Raw genomic sequence first — 18,963 nt, forward strand, 5'->3', positions numbered from 1 at the left:
CAAATATATGTAGGCATATAATATTCAAATTGTTAATAACAAAAGAGAGAAAATCTTAAAGGTAGTCAGAGGGAAGAGATACATTATCTTCCAAGAAAAACATAAGAGTGAGAGTAGACTTCTCATCAGAATCCAACCAAGCAAGAGGCCATAGAGTGAAATCTGTAAAGTGTAGAAGAAATAAATGGCAACCAATATTCTATATCCATTAAAAATACCACAGAATGAAGTAAATTAAAGAATTTCTCAAACAAAAATCGAGAATTTATCACCAAATTTTCTCTGTAAGAAATGCTAAAGGTAGTTATACAACTGCAATTATTGTGGCAGGTAAGATTCACTCTTAAATGCTGAAATAAATACTTTAAACAGAAAGAGGATAGTTTCATAACCTCAAAGTAACTTCTACCCCACTATATTTACCAATTTCTGTGGTTTTTTTTACCATTTGCCCACAAATATTCTGATGCTCTTCCCTGCAGAAAGTAGAAATTAATACCCCTTTCCATAAGCACAGGCTGAACTTAATGACAGACTTCTAATAAACAGAGGATGGAAAGGGGTAAAAAAAATCAAAACTTTGCAGTGGAGAACTTGGTAGACAACACCTTAGCCATGGGATTAAAGTTAGCATCACCAATAAAAGTCATGCTGGTATTGTGTTTCTGCTGACATTATGCAGAAAAACAGTTCACTTTTGTGGACTTCTTCCCCCAAATCCTTGAATCCAACATAATAACAGAAAACATTAGACAAACCCAAACATTGAGAGACATGTTAAAAATGACCTGACCTGTACTCTTCAAAAGTGTCAAGGTCATGAATGGCTAGAAAAAACCCACAAAGTTTTGCAGATTGGAGGAGGCGTAAAGAAACAAGGAAGATTAAGTGCAAACTGGTATTCTGGATTGGATCCTGGAAGAAAAGAAAGGACATTAGTGAGAAAACTGGTGAAAGTCTTTAGTATAGTTAATAGTACTCTACCAATGTTTTATCTGTAGGTTTGATAAGTATACCATTATTATATAGTGTCTGAACATTAGCATAAACTGGGTGAAGAATACATGAAAACTCTTGGCATTATTTTTCAACTCTGTCAACGTGAAATTATTTCAAAGTTAAAACCAATTCTTACAAGCCTGCAATATCATATCATCATCCCGAAAGATCTTATGAGGAAAGTACAGGTCTACAAGATTATGTAACTTCTCTGTGATCACCCAAGTAATGAGTGGTTCATTCTACATGAGAGCCAAGTTGTCCTTTAAATTATTTGTCTTTAAGCCCGTTTAATGCTGACATATATCATGCCACTATTAAATTTATTGAAGCCCACCTCCTACCTTTCAACTCAGTTACATAAGAAGGCAGCAACTGCATTAAGCCCCCTTATTCAGCCTCACTAGAACCTGGAGGAAGCCATACATGCATCATTTGTCAGAAGCCCTGTCTCATATGAAATACTGAAATAACCATCATTTCAAAACTTATTCTTCTTTGCAGTTTAAAGTTATTCCTCTGAGCTAATTGAATGTGACTACATAGGTTAGAATTATGTGAATTAGAATTTTTCTCCCCTGGAATTAAGATCTCACAACATCAACCAAATTTCTAACACAGACCTCTTGTTAGATTCACCAGGTAATCAGGTCACGGTTTTGACATGCTTTGAGGTAGGTAATGGTTCAGATCAAACAGAAGAACTCTAAAAGACAAATCTGCCTCTCTGCTGAGAATGCTAGTGGCCATTATACTTTGTTGTTTGGAAACTACTGACAGCTCCACCAACTGGGAGCAAGATGACAGTATAGCACCATGGAATGAATATATCAAAGTACAGAAGGGCTGAGAAATAAGGAAGAAATTTTCCATAGCCAAGTGAGGAGAGCCAGGAAATTTTGCTCATATTACCAAAGTCAAAACCCTTCTTTATCTGCCAGGCTCAGAGTGTCAAATTTGTTTCCAAGAAGCCGAGATCTTGTCAGCCCCAATGCTCAAAAAGGACCATTAACTTACCTCACAGAGAGAAGAGAACTAGTCCATAGAAAGTTGGAATGGTAGCATAGTCCCAATCCCTTACTCAGAACAGTGTACATGATTATGCTGGGCTACCATTTTGCATCTCATCCATCTGGCACCCGGTAAGCATCCCTCACAAAGGAAACCCAAGGCACTGAGAACAGGAGAAAGCCATGCCTACCTCTGCATCTCTCCAGAACCGCACCAGTGGGTGGTTCTCATTCCTTGTGGTCACTAATGTTAACTGAAAATTTCCTGAAGAGATTAAGCTGTTCTGCTATGCAATGAGGCCTTTACTGGTTGAGTAATATAGGCACTGCTTTGAAAATACAATGCACTATTCACTTCATCCATCTTACTGGATAGCCCCTGTGAATGGGAGGAGAGATGAAATATTTTTTAAAAGATAACCATCTTTCTCCATTTCTCATGTCATAACACTACCCACTTTTCATGTGATAAGCTATATTTGAAATGCAGAAGTTTCAATCACGTTTTCTTCCCCACAGGGATGAAACACATACAAACGCCTGCCCACAATGTCTCTCCCATGAGTCCAAGTGTCTCTGGAATTGAGCATACAAGGGCCGTGTTGTCTGGATACCAATCCACAGTTCCACAAAATAAGGCTTTGGAAATAATAATTGCAATATCTGAAATAAGAATAAAATCACAAACTTTGATGTTGATTATGTTAGCTGTGTTTTTACCTGGCTGGAACACAATTTGTCAGTTCTTTTGGAAAGTGGCCAGCTCATATGTTTTCCTTTTTATGGTTGTTTACATTTTTTAGCTTAGATAGCAAAGATGGTTTTTCATATTCTTTCTCATCACAAATGACTGGGTCTTATCAAATTTGATGCACATTTCTGAGCGCAGTGGTATGGGGTGATTTTAGAACCATTGGTAATTTCTTTCCAGTTTACAATTATCTAAGTGTTTATTCATAAAATACTGAAACAAACCCTTTCAGATGCTGGGAGACAAAACGGAATCACAAGACTTCAAGTATCTACTCAAGCTAATTACAGTCTCTGAGAATGCCCTGGTCTCTCAGCCCTTTGCCTGTAGGTTTCAAATTTTATTTTACATATCTGAGCAATGGGAGAAGTCTCTGTTTTAAAAGGTTTGTTGCACACAAGGAGGTGCATCCACAGTCATGTTCACAACAGGAAATTATTTAAACACTCCCACCCTTTATTTTGGGGTAGAAATTGTTGATACTGATGACATCCAACCACATTTTTTCTTTCCTCATAGCATAGCAACAACATGACATATAAGGTGTACATGAGCATAAAGGATATATAGATTAATGATAGATGATAGATGGAAAGAAAGGAGGGAGGGAGGGAAGGAGAAAGAGAAAGAAATATAGGTGCTGCAGTGCACTGCCTGGATCTCTCCCTCAGAACCAAGGCATTCATACCCCAGGTGCTGGAAGTATTGACTATCCAAGACTCTTAGCTGAGTCCCACTTTTGAGAACTGTTCCCACTCTAAGAGAATAGCTTTATCCAAGGTCATGCTCCTTCCCTGGTTGAGGGTGGGGAGTCGGTAGGTATTCCCTTTCTGCTGTCCAAGTGTGATAAATATGAAACCATCGATTGATTTGATCAACAAATATTCTGCAGAATATTTGACCTGTGACGGGAAACAGATTTAATATAGCATGGGTAAGGCCAGGTCTACATATTACCATCCATCCCTTGTGAAGATGAATTGCTCCTGATCTCCCTTCCTGAATAGTTTTTCTTTATAAGAATGCATTCTCCAGATAATGACAAACAAAATTCCAAAATCTATCTGAAGTAAGATACCACATTTGATACAGTAACTAAAGTTGGAATTACTACTTTGAGTGGTAGGCTGGAGATGGCCCATAAAAGTTTGTAATAGCCTACCATGAATGTTTCTTCAAAATTCTGCATTCACTGATTTAAAGATAGTATTAATAGTTGGATATCAGTCTAACTATTCTCACAATTACTGTGAGAGTAATTATAAGACAAAAATTAGCAATCGCTACAACGTAGGCTTTTATTTCCCAGGTAGTCAGTTTACTAGCACACCACTGAGTTTAGTCTATCCATCTGTGTTTGGCAGGAGTCAAATCTCTTATTTCAAGGGGGATGCAAGGGAGATCACCACACCTCAGCATCACTTAAGAATCTATGGGTTTTCCTAACCTGTCATTCATCAGGATTTATTAATTTTACCAGAGATTTGGGCAGATTTAGGAAATTCAACTTGGCCTTTCCTACCATAATAGTTGCTACTTCATAGGCCAGAGAATAACATGAATGTGCGTCAGCTCCTAACTACATTATCACTAATATGAACTGGAGAGAAAAAAAAACAGAGCAGGTCAGTGAAGTCACTGGAGCCAGAATGAGATGAACTTACGTCCTAGCATCGATATGTCCCTAGTCTATCAGGTACTAAGCATGTCACCTGCTAAGCAGGTCAGGGTTGTGTTCTTTGTCTCAGGCATTGTCTTTCAACCCAGGCAGCTGTGGTCAATTTTGTTCCCACTGTGCAGCATTTTTCAGCTGCTTCTCCAACCTGGTAAATTCCAGTTCAGGAGACACCAGCACATGCCTCTCTTGACTCAGTCTCTCAAGGAGCATGTTGGAGCTGATATGCAGACACCTTGTTTGCTCATTCAGTTGAGCTAATCATCAGGCACAGGGACTCACAGTTGAGTATATATGGAGCCACCAAATTGCCATCAGGTCACACAATCTCTCATAATCTCTCTTTAGACTTTTCAGAAGAGAAGAAGAGAGAAACCTATTGGTCCAAGGCTCATATATACCCTGGGCTTTTAAATTTCCTTGAGAAGTTTCTGCAGTTTGATCTAAAGAGACAAAAATAATTCCAAAAGCCCTGGATAGTTTTGGTCCTGCTTGGACTGCCAATTTTCATCCCATTGGAGGCAAGAGTCTCGTTTCTTCTGTAACAGCACCCTAAGAGACGCATACCTTACCCTCCATCTGTCGAGCACAATCTTCCCTTCTGAGAGAATGTTCATAGGAAATACGTTTCCTCTTGTTTGTCTTAGGGAAGTTTATCTTACAAGAGAGGATATTCATATTTATCAGATTCATATAGATCTCACGAATTCCAGCTGAGGAAGATTCTAAAATAAGAAATGATGCTAGAGGCTCAGAAATAGATAGTCCCAGGAGCTAGACAGCAGAGTTCATGGAAGAAGTTCTTGTATCCAGGGTTTAAACAATGGTTATATTGAGATAATTACATAGGAACCATCCCACCAGTTAACACATCATGTTTTCTACCTCAAGAACAAATGAACAATTAAATGGAAGATAGGACTCGTTTATTACACACTTCTCAAGTCTAAGAGAGCAATAAAGCTGAGTGGAAATCATATGGGCACTAAATTCAGTCTAGCCTGTGTTTACGTCCCCACTTTATAACTTACTGGCCAAGTGACCTCAGGAAAACTGTTTTTATTCTTAGGGCTTATGGCTTTAGAAAAGAGAGATTGTTTATCCCAAGAACTTTTTAAGGGTGCATGAAGTAGCACAGTTTAAGCTTCCATGAGCCAACTAGGGACATGATGGAAGTTCAACTGATTTTAGCTTTGATCTCTCTCTTACTTGCCCATAAAATTTCAAAATTCCATTTCTACTATTTAAAATTAATTACTGATTTTTCTCTGTCCAACAGAGTCGTCAATCAAACCAACTGTGAGGGTTCAACATTAAATGGATATAATCTATATTTACTATGAAGGATTTGAGATGGAAACAATGAACATACAGAATTTAGGACATGATGTAACTTCAGCAGTATGTTGTACATATGATAACAATATCAGTTAAGACAGATTCTACACTTGTTCGAACACAAAGATCATCCACTGTATCTGAAAATGAAAAAGATTTAATCTTGAGCCAATGAGTTTCCATGTGTTTGTACCAATTCGACTAGTTCTTTCAGCTCTTTATTCAACTGTGGTTAATAATCTGTAGAGGGCTAATATCTAAAATAGTGATCTATCCAGAATAACCCATTTTTGTACCCCACCATCAAATTGTAAGCATTAATGTCTATTTTTCTAGTACTAGTTTTATTTTTCAAATACTTTCTTATGCATGTTCAATGTTAACTGAAGTTGGTTGTTGTTGTCATGGCACCAACCATGCAATTCATTCTAAGTCTGGGAGCCATGTTTCCCAGAATCCTCCTCCATGTAAGGTTCTGTGTTATAGTTTGACAATGAGGAGAATTACATAAGACTCAGAAGGTGGAAGTGAAAGTGCGGTCATTATTTTGGGAGTTCATTGAGGTCAGAAGGCAGGAATCCTGAATCTCACAATCTCCCACAGAGCCCCCTCATGGTTCTAATGATGGTGGACTTTCTGATAACCAGTTGGTCTTCTCTTCTGCGCCAATGTTTCAGCTTGAGATGGTAGTGACTGTATTTTTACATCTCCAACTTCAGCTTTGTGAATTGTATTTCCCCAGCTGCAACCATATTTGTGGAAGATATAATTCCTATAACAAATCTCATATTCCCATTCTGCTAATACATTCTCTGCTTCTCTGGCTGACCCTATATTGATATAAATGCTTCCTCAACTTTTATATGAAAGAAGTATATTAAATTAAACATTTTCCCATTGATTTTAGCCCATATTTTGCAACTCTAAGTATGGTTTCAATATAAGCTTTTGTGTGAGTGGGGAGGGATATATTTGGGTATATGTGAGTGTGGTTCTTTCATGCAATGAATAATTTGATTCAGAATTTGGGATTTCTGATTGAAAGAGTTTCTGATAAAGATTTCTGATAAAGAGTTTCATAGCATTTGAATAGCTATGCCACATTGCTTTCATAAGTGGTAAATGAAAATTGTAGAGTGCTATAGGTCTACTATAGTTGAAAATTTTTATATACAAATACATGGAAGAAAGAGTATCTTATGTCCATAGAGGGTAAATTTTTTCCCATTTTTCTAGCCCGGTTTTATAGTCCAGCTCCTTTCCAAAGTTTTCTCTCTTGAGTTTTATCTCTGTGAACATGATAAGCTTAATTATTTTACAAAATGTTAAATAATTCAATATCTATAGTGATGGTGAGTCTGTTACTTTTGTTTATACCGTCTGCTGATGACAACTTGTTTATCTGTAAACATATTTATATTTTCATAGGTGATTGATGTTGGTGATAAAAGTATACTAATAAGGATAATTTGAAGCCTTAACTAATCTTTTCTCCCTAGAGGATTTCAACTTAAAACCAAAGTTGGTGGCATTTTTTCAGATTTACCACATTTAACAGTCCTGAATGTCAGACTCTTCCGCTGATATTTATAAAGGGAACTTAAAACATATCTTGTATTTTCACTTGTTCTTTACCTGGCAGACATTCTAAGGGAAAAAACAACACTGCTTTTAAGGTTCAGGGCTCATACCTCTGAATGCTTGCTTTTTCTGGATCTCACCTCAGTTACCTCTTACTACTTTCTTCCTCTTTAATACTTTTATGTATTGCCAAGATTTTCACTTTCTTAAGTGAGAGGTTGTTACAAACTATTGAAAGTAGGAGTCCTCCTAAGCTTCTCAAGCTTGTTAGCTTTAGGCTGAATTACATCCAATAGAGAACAAATAATCATTAGCGATACGAAATTGAACTGAAAATAACTAAAAGGCAAAAATTCTAATAACAGTATTGGACACAATTATATATATAGATTTTTTAAGATTTTTTTTATTTCTCGCCCTCCCCCCCCCCAGTTGTCTGTTCTCTGTGTCCATTTGCTGTGTGTTCTCAGTGGCACGGGAATCTGTGTTTCTTTTTGTTGCGTCATCTTGTGTGTCAGCTCTCCATGTGTGCGGCGCCATTCCTGGGCAGGCTGAACTTTCACGCTGGGTGGCTCCCCTACACGGGGGACACCCCTGCGTGGCACAGCACTCTGCACTCATCAGCACTGCGCATGGGCCAGGTCCACACGGGTCAAGGAGGCCCGGGGTTTGGACCGCAGACCTCCCATGTGGTAGACGGATGCCCTATCCACTGGGTCAAGTCTACTTCCCTGCAATTATATTTTAAAAGAGGTTATTCTCCAACTCGTCTCAGAAAGTAGAGGCAATCAATAACCCAAGTGACTCCCAATACTTTTCTTATTTCCTCAGGCCATTGTATCATTGATATAGCATTAAACTTAAGTTTGTCTTCAAAAACCCCTAGATTATTGTCTGATATAAAATGAGATAATTTGTTTATTGTAATAGATGTAAATTCATCATATTGTAACCAACTTCAACATGAAACTAAATGCTAGAAAGCAAATTTAGATGTGCAAAACTCATCATATTATAACTGGCATGAATGTTGGTCAAGAAACAAGAGATTCACCATAGTTGAGCACACAGTTCTTTAGTGCAAAATACTGAAAGTCTGTAAGTGATCTCGAGCTCTCCCTTGCTTATGATTTTTTTCAGCTACCAGTGTGTTCCCCTGACAGAGAACACACAACCCGTGGCAGCAGGCATTGTGTGATCCTGATCCAATATACAGAAGCTGTTATTACCACTATGTATAAAACCAAATTAGGGCAGCTATTATTTAGAATGGTTCATACTCAGAATACTGAAAATTCTTCCAGTAACTAAGCCTAACAAGAGGGATAATGAAAAAGTGATTATTCCTGTGGTGGCTGATTCTTGTTCTCAATTTGCAGATAGTTTTTATTCTAGCAGCAGACAAGCAGGGAGCCCTTCAGGACTAGCCTTGAAATGCACCCTCACACTCACATACTCATATACATGCATGCACACATGCACAAGTACCAACATGACCTTACTCATTACGGCTGGGGAAAATATGGGCCTTAGGAGCCCATTTTAAGATGCCCAGACCTAGTCAAAAAGTGGACTCATTTTCACATGCTTTATAATGATGCTATATTTCTGGTCACATCAGGAACTGAGGATAAAAGATAACAGAAAAATTAATAATCAAAATTAGTAAATGCAAAAATACATGAGCCTTTATTTTCTTCACAATTCCAGTACATGTGTTCCAAAAAACATAAACAGAGAGCTCTTATTTGGAGCCTCAGTGATGTGACATAAAAAGGTCCTAAAAGAAAGGCTGCAGTATCCCAAAAAATGAAACTATTTAAACACAGGTGTGTGGTTAGGTCACTTCCTCATACTCATGTTCAGGTATGACTTCTGACTGCTTGTTGTCGGCAGGTGCCAGGTGAACAACAACCTGGAAGATGAGCAATGAGAACCTTCTTGTCACATCTCCAAGAAACAAGAGGGCCCTCCCCCTCCTAGTGATGCTTCAGCATGGCCTTCCTGCTGTCCCACCCCACCCCGCTCCTCAGGGGACCTTGTCCTGGTGCACTAGGTATCTTGCAGCATTGCCTGGCAGGAGTACATACACTATCTTTCACTGAGTACTTAAGTTCTCCTTCCATTTCTTTAAAAAAAAAAATTCCTTACGGTATTTTCTCAGCTTCTTTAAAGAAGCAGCAGATGAAGGAAAAAAATAGACCATCCCATGAGAAACATAAAATGCCCAGAACACTCACCTGAGTGATGAGGAATGCCACCTTGCATCCAGAAGCAGAGAGAGTCAAAGCAGTGCACACTTCCATCAGGGACAGGATCAGGTTGGCGATCAGAAATACTTACCGAAAATGTTCATGTTCATATTTGTGTGTGGAATAAAGGAATGGGGAGGACCTGAGCATTGGGAGATGTGCAACATGTCACCTTGGACTTCCATGCTCCAATTCTAAGCCTATTCCTACTCAATACTCTAATCGAATGAGCTGTGTCCAAATCCAAGTATAGCCCAACACAACAAAATATCAAAGGTGAGTCACAAATAGTCTTCTCTGGATCCTCCAAGATAAATCCAGGAATCACTTTATTGCCTAACTCATTCCTCCTCCAAATGATACCCTTACAGAACTCTGAAGATTATGTCACACCTATAATTAGCACATCTCCTTCAACTAACCAGAAAAGTCCATCAACACTGTCAGAAAAGGAAAAAAAAAAGTTTGTACAGCGGCAGGATTTTCTTTAAGTCAGAAAAGGGAGGCATTGCAATTTCCTTATCTCGGTGGAAAAAAAATCAGTTCTCTTCCAGGTGAAAGATCTTCAATAAAAGAGTTACTCAGAAACATGCCACAAATGTTTCTGATAATTCTAATGACTTGGTGTATATATTGACATAGGAATCACTCACTGAAGCATATTTTCCATATGTAGACTTTAAACTTCTCATGCTTCAAATGCTAACTTTCATATCCACTGTTTGTAAAACTAGCCCCATTCCTGATGCAATGGTACTGCTTATATTCATAGCAAGGCTTCCTTGAATCTGAAAGAGAAAAAAATTACATAGATTTTTTTTCTCAGACTCATGTCTTTCTAGTATCAGAGTAATAAATGGAAGGCAGTAAAATTGAAGGATTTGGATTCTCAAACTGGGAGATTCCCCATCTCTAGTTGGAGGTAGAGGTTATACATTCATTTATACTAATAAACCTTTCAATAGCATGTGTTTGAGGCATGAAACCCAGGATTAGAAAGTCATATGAGATTGATACTGAATGTTGGTTGAGCCATAATGTTCTGGTGGGCACATTTGTCAGTGTACCCCTCTGAGCTAAGGTTATTGAAATTACCAAAGATTTATATAACAAAATTTTACCTCCCACTGAGCTTTTTCAGTTGAGCCAACCACTACAAATCTGATATCCAGAGGAATATTTACAAACTTCATGCTCAATTTTCTTCCAGCAATAATGGACAGCAACCCAGATATAAAGAACTGGCAAAAGAAAAAAAATCTCTTAAGGACTGGGGACGTTCAATCTTAACCTATGACCCCAAACTGCCTTTCTACAAAACAATACAAGTCCCAAATGCTTGGGGGGAAGGGGGGAAAATAACATCACAGATATGGAGTTTTGAGAGAGAAGTTTGAAATGAATACTTACAGAACCCTGCCAATGTCAGAAATGGAGAAATTCCAATGTACTTACACATGAGTTCCCATTCAGGATAGAAAGAAAAATGCACAAAGGGGAAAAGATCATAAGTTGGATAAACTGCCGTCTTCCACATGGCCCACAGGCACATTTTCATGAGACCAGTTAGGATCTGGGTCACCCGGAACATGAAAACAAGATCCAAGATGGCAGGAAGTCCCTTTACAAAAAGAAAAGTCTATCTCCTGTAATGGTCTTACCAAATGGGTAATATTCCCATTTTCTGGGCTGGGGAACCACATTGAAGAAAACTCCCTGAGATCCAAGCTATTTGCCTATATATCAGGCCTTTGTTGAAAGTTGCCATAATGGTATTATTAAAATGAGTTATATGCTAGTTTCTTTTCATCACATGTGAAACTATGAAAGGCATAATTTCCCTGATCTTGAGAGGATGGTGCTTGTGAAGGTGACACAATCCTGTAGATCCTGACTATCCCTCCAAAAGCTGTTTCTATCACAGGAAAGAGCTATTTCTCCATAAATGCTACCCTAGTCTCAGCTCCTCTTACCCCCAAAAACCTTGGGCTTCCCATCCAAGAATCTCTGCATGTTGTTATGCTATTGAGAGTTGGAAGATCCAGTCTGACACATTTGCAAGATGTTGACATTCTGGTGATGAACCATGAGCGAAGTTTTGGGAAGTTTTGAATCTGATGTCCTGGTGCTATCATTGATGACATGGAGAAGACAAGAGACACCTGTAAGCAAAGAACTGCTTTCCAATCAGTTTACAAGATCAACTTAAAAACAGGCGACAGGAGGTAGCATTATACATGTTTTTGCAAATATTTCAATTTGCATAGTCTTGAACAAGAAATATCAGTAAGAAATAAAAATATATTCATTGCAAATATTTTATATGCCTCATTATAATTTTAGCAAATGGGCGGTTTACAAATATCAAAAACGGCAAATAGACTTCTAGTTTAATTCAGAGATTCAGAGAGTTGGAAATAGCATGCTTTCAGGCAAACAAGATTACTGGACAAACAGCATAATAATGTCTTTTCTTGAACTCAGGGAAAACTAACCTTAAGTCTAGAGAGAGAGAAGTTTCTGCTGGAAGAAACAGGACCCAAGCATTTGCTTACCTGGGGAGATCTCTATGGAAGGCACAAGTTGGTAATAAGATTCAACTAGAAATTCTTAGCAAATTGCTAAAGTCAGGCGTGCACATTAATGTGATGTGAAGACTGTGGAGGCCACAGACAAGGGCTCTTTACTCCCACTCCCAGGCTTTTTCTCCAGGAATTTTGTGGGGCACTCACAGGGGAAGTGAGGAGAATCCTACAAAGTTTCCCACAGGTGGTGCCTCTGGAAGAAGATCTGCAGTTACTAACAAATCTCAGTTTCGACACATTTCTCCACTGTCAGTGGGTAGAAAATTCCAAAGTGCTGTGCTTGACACCATCAAGGTCAGATCCTTTCCTCCCTCCCACCACACTTGCTGCCTCCCTTTCTGAGATTTCTAGAGCTGCAACTCTACATGTGGTCTTTTCTTGAACTCAGGGCAACTGTCTCCATTTTGCTTTTCCTTTTTAAAGGAAATTTTTGAAATGGATAAACAGATGTTAGTCATTAAAACAATTCTTGAAACAGTATGGCAAGTTTGTTGGCAATTCTTTTTTGAAAGTCCTATGTATATTAAAACACAAAAAATAAATTTCATTTGATATTGACCCTAAAATAAAAATAAAATAAAATAAAATAAAAGCTTAAATCTGAAAGGTATAAAACAACACTCCAGTAGTCTAAGGCATGAGTTCAAACCCACTGCAGCTTTAGGAAAGGATCAGGAAAACAAAAAGCTATACCTGTCTGGAAAGGGCAGGAATGAGTTCTCCCCCATGATTACCTTTGGGGGAGAATTAGGAACACTTGTGTAGCACACGTGCCTGAGTCCTGGGTTGACAGTGCCAGACTAAGACAGAGGCTTCATTAGAACTTCTAAGAATCCCCACCCCAGAACCACTCCCCTTAATGCAAACTTTTTTTAAAAAATTAAGTAAAATAACTAACAATGGAATACAGTTGAGACTTCAAGAGACAATGTTCTTTAAGAAAGAGCAGTTGGTAAATACCCAAAGTTGAGAAGGCCATGGCCCACTGGGTGGAACGTGGGAGAGTGTGGGCTGTGATGTGGACCATTGACCATGATGTGCAGCAGTGCTCAGAGATGTAGTCACCAAATGCAATGAATGTCTCATGATGATGGAGGAGATTGTTGCTATGGGGGGAGGAGTGGGGTGAGGGGGTGGGGAGCATATGGGGACCTCACATTTTTTGAATGTAATATTAAAAAAAAAATAAAGACAAAAAAATGGAAAAAAAGAAAAAAGAAAATGGAATGACTTTGATAAAAGGGAAAAAAAAACCATAACCTATTTGAATGCTATCCTAATATTGGATTATCTGAATGAATAATAAAATAAAATGATAGTAAATATTTATTTTTAAAATTTAAAAAATCTCTAAATTAGCCTACAGTATACGCTCAAGAAATCACAAGAGGAATGAGAAGTCTTGACACACTGAACTACCTGTAGCACAACAAACTCCAAACTTAATCTAACTCCTGACTAGATTAGCACAAACCACACACCAAAGACCTAGCAGAAGGCAATTGCTCATCTACAAACATAAAAAAGTATTTATCTCAGCATCTATCGTCCAAAGCAAAATGTCCAGTTTTCAGCAGCAACAACAAAATATAAAGAGAAAATGTAAGGGAAAACAAAATCCAAAGAAGCAAAGCTGTCATGTGAACCAGACTCAAAGTGACACAAGAGTTAGATGTATGAGAAAATGAATTTTAAAATAACTATGATTAATACATTATAGGGTCTAATGGAGAAAGGAAACAACATGAAAGACCTGATAAGTAACTTCCACAAAGATATGGAAACTCTAAGAAAGAACCTAATGTAAATACTAGAAAAGGAAATCTCCATAACAGCATTGAAGAATGCTTTTAATGGGTTCAATACTAGGCTTGACATGGCTTAGGAAATAATCAGTGGTGTCTTAAAGATAGGTCAGTAGAAATTATCCAAACCAAAATCAAAGAGAAAAAAAAGAGTGGGGGAAAAATGACACAGAGCATGAAAGAGCAGTGGGATAATAATAAAGGTCTAACATAGGCATAATTAGGATTACAGGAGATGACAGATAGAATGGGCAGAATAAGTAGAATTAATGCCTGAGAATTTTCTAAAATTTATGACAGACACTAAACCACAGATTAACAATATGGATATGAGAATGTTCTGTCATGCACTACAACCACTATATAATAATAATATATGGTGTTAATAATAGGATGGTTTGTGGGAAAAATACACCAAATATAAGCTATGGATTATAGACATCAGTAATATTATGAAAATATTCTTTCATCGTTTGTAACAAATGTCACAACAATGTAAGGTGTTGGTAGTGGGGCAATGTATGAAAATATTGCACGGTATATAAGATTGTCTTGTAAACTCACAACTTCTCATATTAGAAAAAGAAGCTCAGAGAACACCAAACATGGTAAATTTCTACCCCATCCATCCCTGAAATTATATCCAGGTATAAAACATTCAAACTGTTAAAAACTAAAGAGAAGGAGAAAATCTTGAAAATCTTGAAAGAGACACATTATCTACAAAGGAAAAAATTTAAGAATGACAGCAAAATCCAATCAAGGAAGAATACCACAGGATGAAATCTGTAAAAGGGGAAATATTTTTTAAAGTAGAGTTTTTATGGCTAAGAGATTTCAAAGTAAGTTGGAAGATCATTCCAAAGTTTAGGCTTATGTAGATCTTAGCCAGACTTCACAAACTGCCACAGTAAACAAAGCCTCAGACAAAAGTGCTCCTGAGGGCCCTCGAGATGTCGACACCATAGGCAAGTCACACAACCCCATGCAATCAACACCCCCTCAGCGGGCTCTGTCTGGGCACAGACGAAAAGCTATTTCCCCAATATACATAGTTATTCTCATTTATAAATCCCATAATCGTGATTCTTCTACTTCTTTTAAGTGCTCGATAAATATTTGTAGAATGAATTCATTTTCGAACAAGCAAAAATATAAGAAAATGACTATCTGAAGGACAAAAAAAACCCCTGTGTATGTTTATAATATAAATAAAGTAAATATAAGAAAAGAATGGCACAAACTATAGGAAAGTAGAATTGAGAATAAACTATTATAAAGTTTCTAAACTTCATATGAAATATTATTTGAATAAAAACATTATTACAAAAGGAAAAATGTGAAGCCCAGTGAAACCATTGAAGATGTTATAAAAAAGAGAATTTCCTTTTTTAAAAAAGAATGAAATTCTAAAAAAGATGTTCAAACATAGAGAAGGTATAAAGAGAAGAAAAATTTAACCAAACAAAGGGAAAACAGCTAGAATAAGGCAGATTTTATACAACTATATCAATAACAAATGTAATATGAACAGTCTGAACACACCAGGTAAAAAACAGAGATTGTTAGATTCTCTTAAAAAACAAGGCAAACTACACACTGTCTACAAGAAACCCACTTTAACATAAAGACATAAATAACAAGTAAAAGGATGGAGAAATAAAGAGCATGAAAAACACTGACCAAAGTAAAGCTGGAGGTGATGTATTACTTTCATACCAAAAAAAACCTTCAGAACAAAGAATACTATCAGGAATAAAAAGGAATATTACATAATGATAAAGGGTTCAATACTCTAAGATGACAGGAAAATCCTATATTTGTATGACCCTAACAACAGAACTTGAAAACACATGAGGCAAAGAATGATAGAAATGAAAGAAAAAATAACCACATCACAATTATGGTTAAAAATTTCAACACTCCTCTTCCAGGAACTAATAGAAAATTAGTAAGTATAGATGACCTGAACAACTCTATCAACTGATTTGACCATGCTGACATTTACAGAACACTCCACCTGAAAACCACAGAATAAATGTTCTTCTCAAGTGCACATAGAACATTCACCAAGACAAACCACATTCGAAGCTACAAAATAATTTATAACAAATCTTTTAAGTATTACAATCATACAAAGTATGTTTTCAGGCAATAATATCACTAATCTAACGCTCAGTAACAGCTATCTGTTGGGGGAAACCAGCTGGAATACAGAGTATAACAAATTAATCAGCATTAAATATTCATGATGCAAGGTCACTGAGAGGGTGGAAAAAGAAGTTAAACTATCTACCTTAGGAAAACATCTTTTGTGTGGATGCTGTACGGTTAATACAAAATGAACTGTACGTAACCTATACACTAGTTAGAAATGTGTTTCTTGCATGCATACAGCTTAGCAGCTCTGAAACTTTAAGTTCACTCCTGCTGAACAAATCAGTATGGATATTGTAAGTAATAGGAGTCAGTCTTCTCACTGTCAGAGACAGAGGTTTACATAAGCAAGGGGGGAAGACTACATCACACACAATGATGTTTTTAAAAAGGTGGATATAGAAGTATGAGCTCATATTCATTTTATATACACACAAATAGTATTATGTGTACCCCTGAGTATATGGCCATTTATACATGGCCATCCTAGCTCATCTGAAGAGAGTGCAAGAAGTAATGATAGCCCAGTAGCAATAAGCACACCTAACACCTACATTTTGGTTTCTAAATATTACAGGAAGAAATAGATAATTCTAGGAATTGTAGATGAAAATTAAAAAATGATCCTAAAGCATTTTGCAGTGACCAATAGTAAAAGAATGCTCAAAATAAAACTTTAAAAAATTAAAAAGTATTTTGGTGTGTACAAAAATCACAGGAATCTGCCAAAAAGAGCTCCTAATATCCAAAATAGGCACGATTTGAGTGACAAGATCAATAATTAGTTTTGGATTAAAACCTAAGGAATGAAATAAATATCAGTGGGTCTTTTCTGATATTAATAAATAAATAGATAACCAGATAGATAAATAGACCAATTTAAAATGAAAAATAAGTGTAGGAGAAGGTGAAATATATTCCTTACAAAAAATATCTAATAGTAAATATAGAAAGGAGTGAAATAGAGAAATAGAAACTCACTATTAGCACATCATGGTCATGATTGTGGCAGGTAACATGCACTCTTAAATACTGAAGTAAATAGAATAGGTGATAATTTAAGGAAAAAACAGGATAGTTACATAGCCTCAAAATAGCTAACCCCAACATTTATCAATGACTGTGGTTGCTTTAACATTTTCAAAAAAATATTTTGAAATGCTTCCCTCCAGAGAGCTGAGTTTAATACCCCTTTCCTTAAGTACAGGCTGGATTTATTAATGGGTTCTAATGCATATAGGAGGGGAAGGGGAAAAAACCATGACTTTACAGTGGACCAACCTGGTAGAAAACACCTTAGCCAAGGGATCAAGGTTAGCATCACCAATAAGATGTCATGTTGGTATCACGTACCTGCTGATAATATGCAGTAGGAAATATAATTCACTTTTCTGGCATTCTTCCCCAAAATCCATGACTCCAATGTAATCATGAGAAAATATCAGACAAACCCAAACAGAGACATGCTACAAATTACCTGACACTTCGAAAGTGTCAAGGTCATGAATGACTAGAAAAGACCGAGAAATTGTTAGAGATTGGAGGGCAGTTAAGAAGACATGAAAGATTAAACACCAAGTGATATCCTTTACCCTGGAAGAGAAAAAGGACATCAACAGGAAAAATGCATTCTACCAATGCCTTCTACCAATGTTTCATCCTTAGTTTGATAAATGCACAATTGTTATTTAATATTTTAACATTAGGAGAAGCTAGGTGAAAGATACATAAAAACTTGGCATTATTTTTCAACTCTTCTGTCAACTTAAAATTATATCAAAATTAAAATAAGTTCGTACAGACTTCTATAATATATGTAGTTACATATATAAATATACACATATGTATTTATATCTATAGTTACATATAATCATCCCAACAGTTCTTATGAGGGAAGTACAGTTCTACAAAATTACGTAACTTTTCTATGACCATCCTAGTAATGAGTGGTTCATTCTGGATGAGAACTGAATTGTACTTTGAATTATATCTTTGTGGTGGTTATTTTTATGTTTAGATAATGGTCATTTATTGATAACCCTCTGAAACCAACCTTATTCAGAAATTATCCTGACTTGTTGACTTTTGCAACAATTAGTCTTGTCAATAATGTTCAGGTATTTTCTGCTACTGTTAGATATATGGAACCCTACCTACTACCTCTCAATTCAGTTGCCCTTGAGGGCAACAACTGCATTATGCCCCCTCCTTCAGCCTCACTAGGAATCCGGAGGAAGCCTCACACACATCATTTGTCAGAAGCCTTGCCTTAGAAGAAATAAAACTTATTCTTCTTTACATTTTAAAGTATTCTTCTGAGCTAATTGAATGTGACTATGGAGGATAGAATTACTTAAAATCTTCTTCCCCTGGAATAAAGATCTCATAACAATCAAATTTCTAACACAGTCCTCTCATTATGTTGTCAAAGGAATCAGGATATAGTTTCAGCATGGTAAAGTTTGATTGATGATTCAGATCAAATGAAACAATTTTAAAGAGAGAGAGCTGCAGTCTTTGATGAGAGTGCTAATGGCCTTTCTGCTTTGTTGTTTGGAAACTACCAAGAGCTCCACAAATTGGGGGTAAAATGACAGAAGAGCACCATGGATTGAGTATATCAAACTACAGGAGGGCTAAGATGTAAGGAAGAAATTTTCCTTGACCAAATGAGAAGAGGAGAGCCAGGAAATTTTACTCATATCCCCAAAGTCACAGACCTTCTTTATCAGTCAGGCTCAGTGAGTCAAGTTTGTTTCCGAGAAGAAAGACCTTGTCAGTCCCAATCCTCAAAGAGGACATTAACTTAC

General features: G+C 36.9%; 1 long non-coding RNA gene across 1 annotated transcript; it reads right to left on the bottom strand.

Moving 5' to 3' along the window:
* Positions 1-9,051: 9,051 nt before the first annotated feature.
* LOC139439723 (uncharacterized) lies at positions 9,052-10,842 on the bottom strand. The gene is made up of 3 exons (XR_011649808.1): positions 10,728-10,842; positions 9,595-10,394; positions 9,052-9,269 (listed from the first exon to the last, which is right to left on the bottom strand). It is a non-coding gene; the product is annotated as an uncharacterized lncRNA (long non-coding RNA).
* Between the last annotated feature and the right edge of the window lie 8,121 nt (positions 10,843-18,963).

Source organism: Dasypus novemcinctus, chromosome 10 (genome assembly GCF_030445035.2).
Source record: "Dasypus novemcinctus isolate mDasNov1 chromosome 10, mDasNov1.1.hap2, whole genome shotgun sequence".
Classification (NCBI taxonomy): Eukaryota; Metazoa; Chordata; class Mammalia; order Cingulata; family Dasypodidae; genus Dasypus; species Dasypus novemcinctus.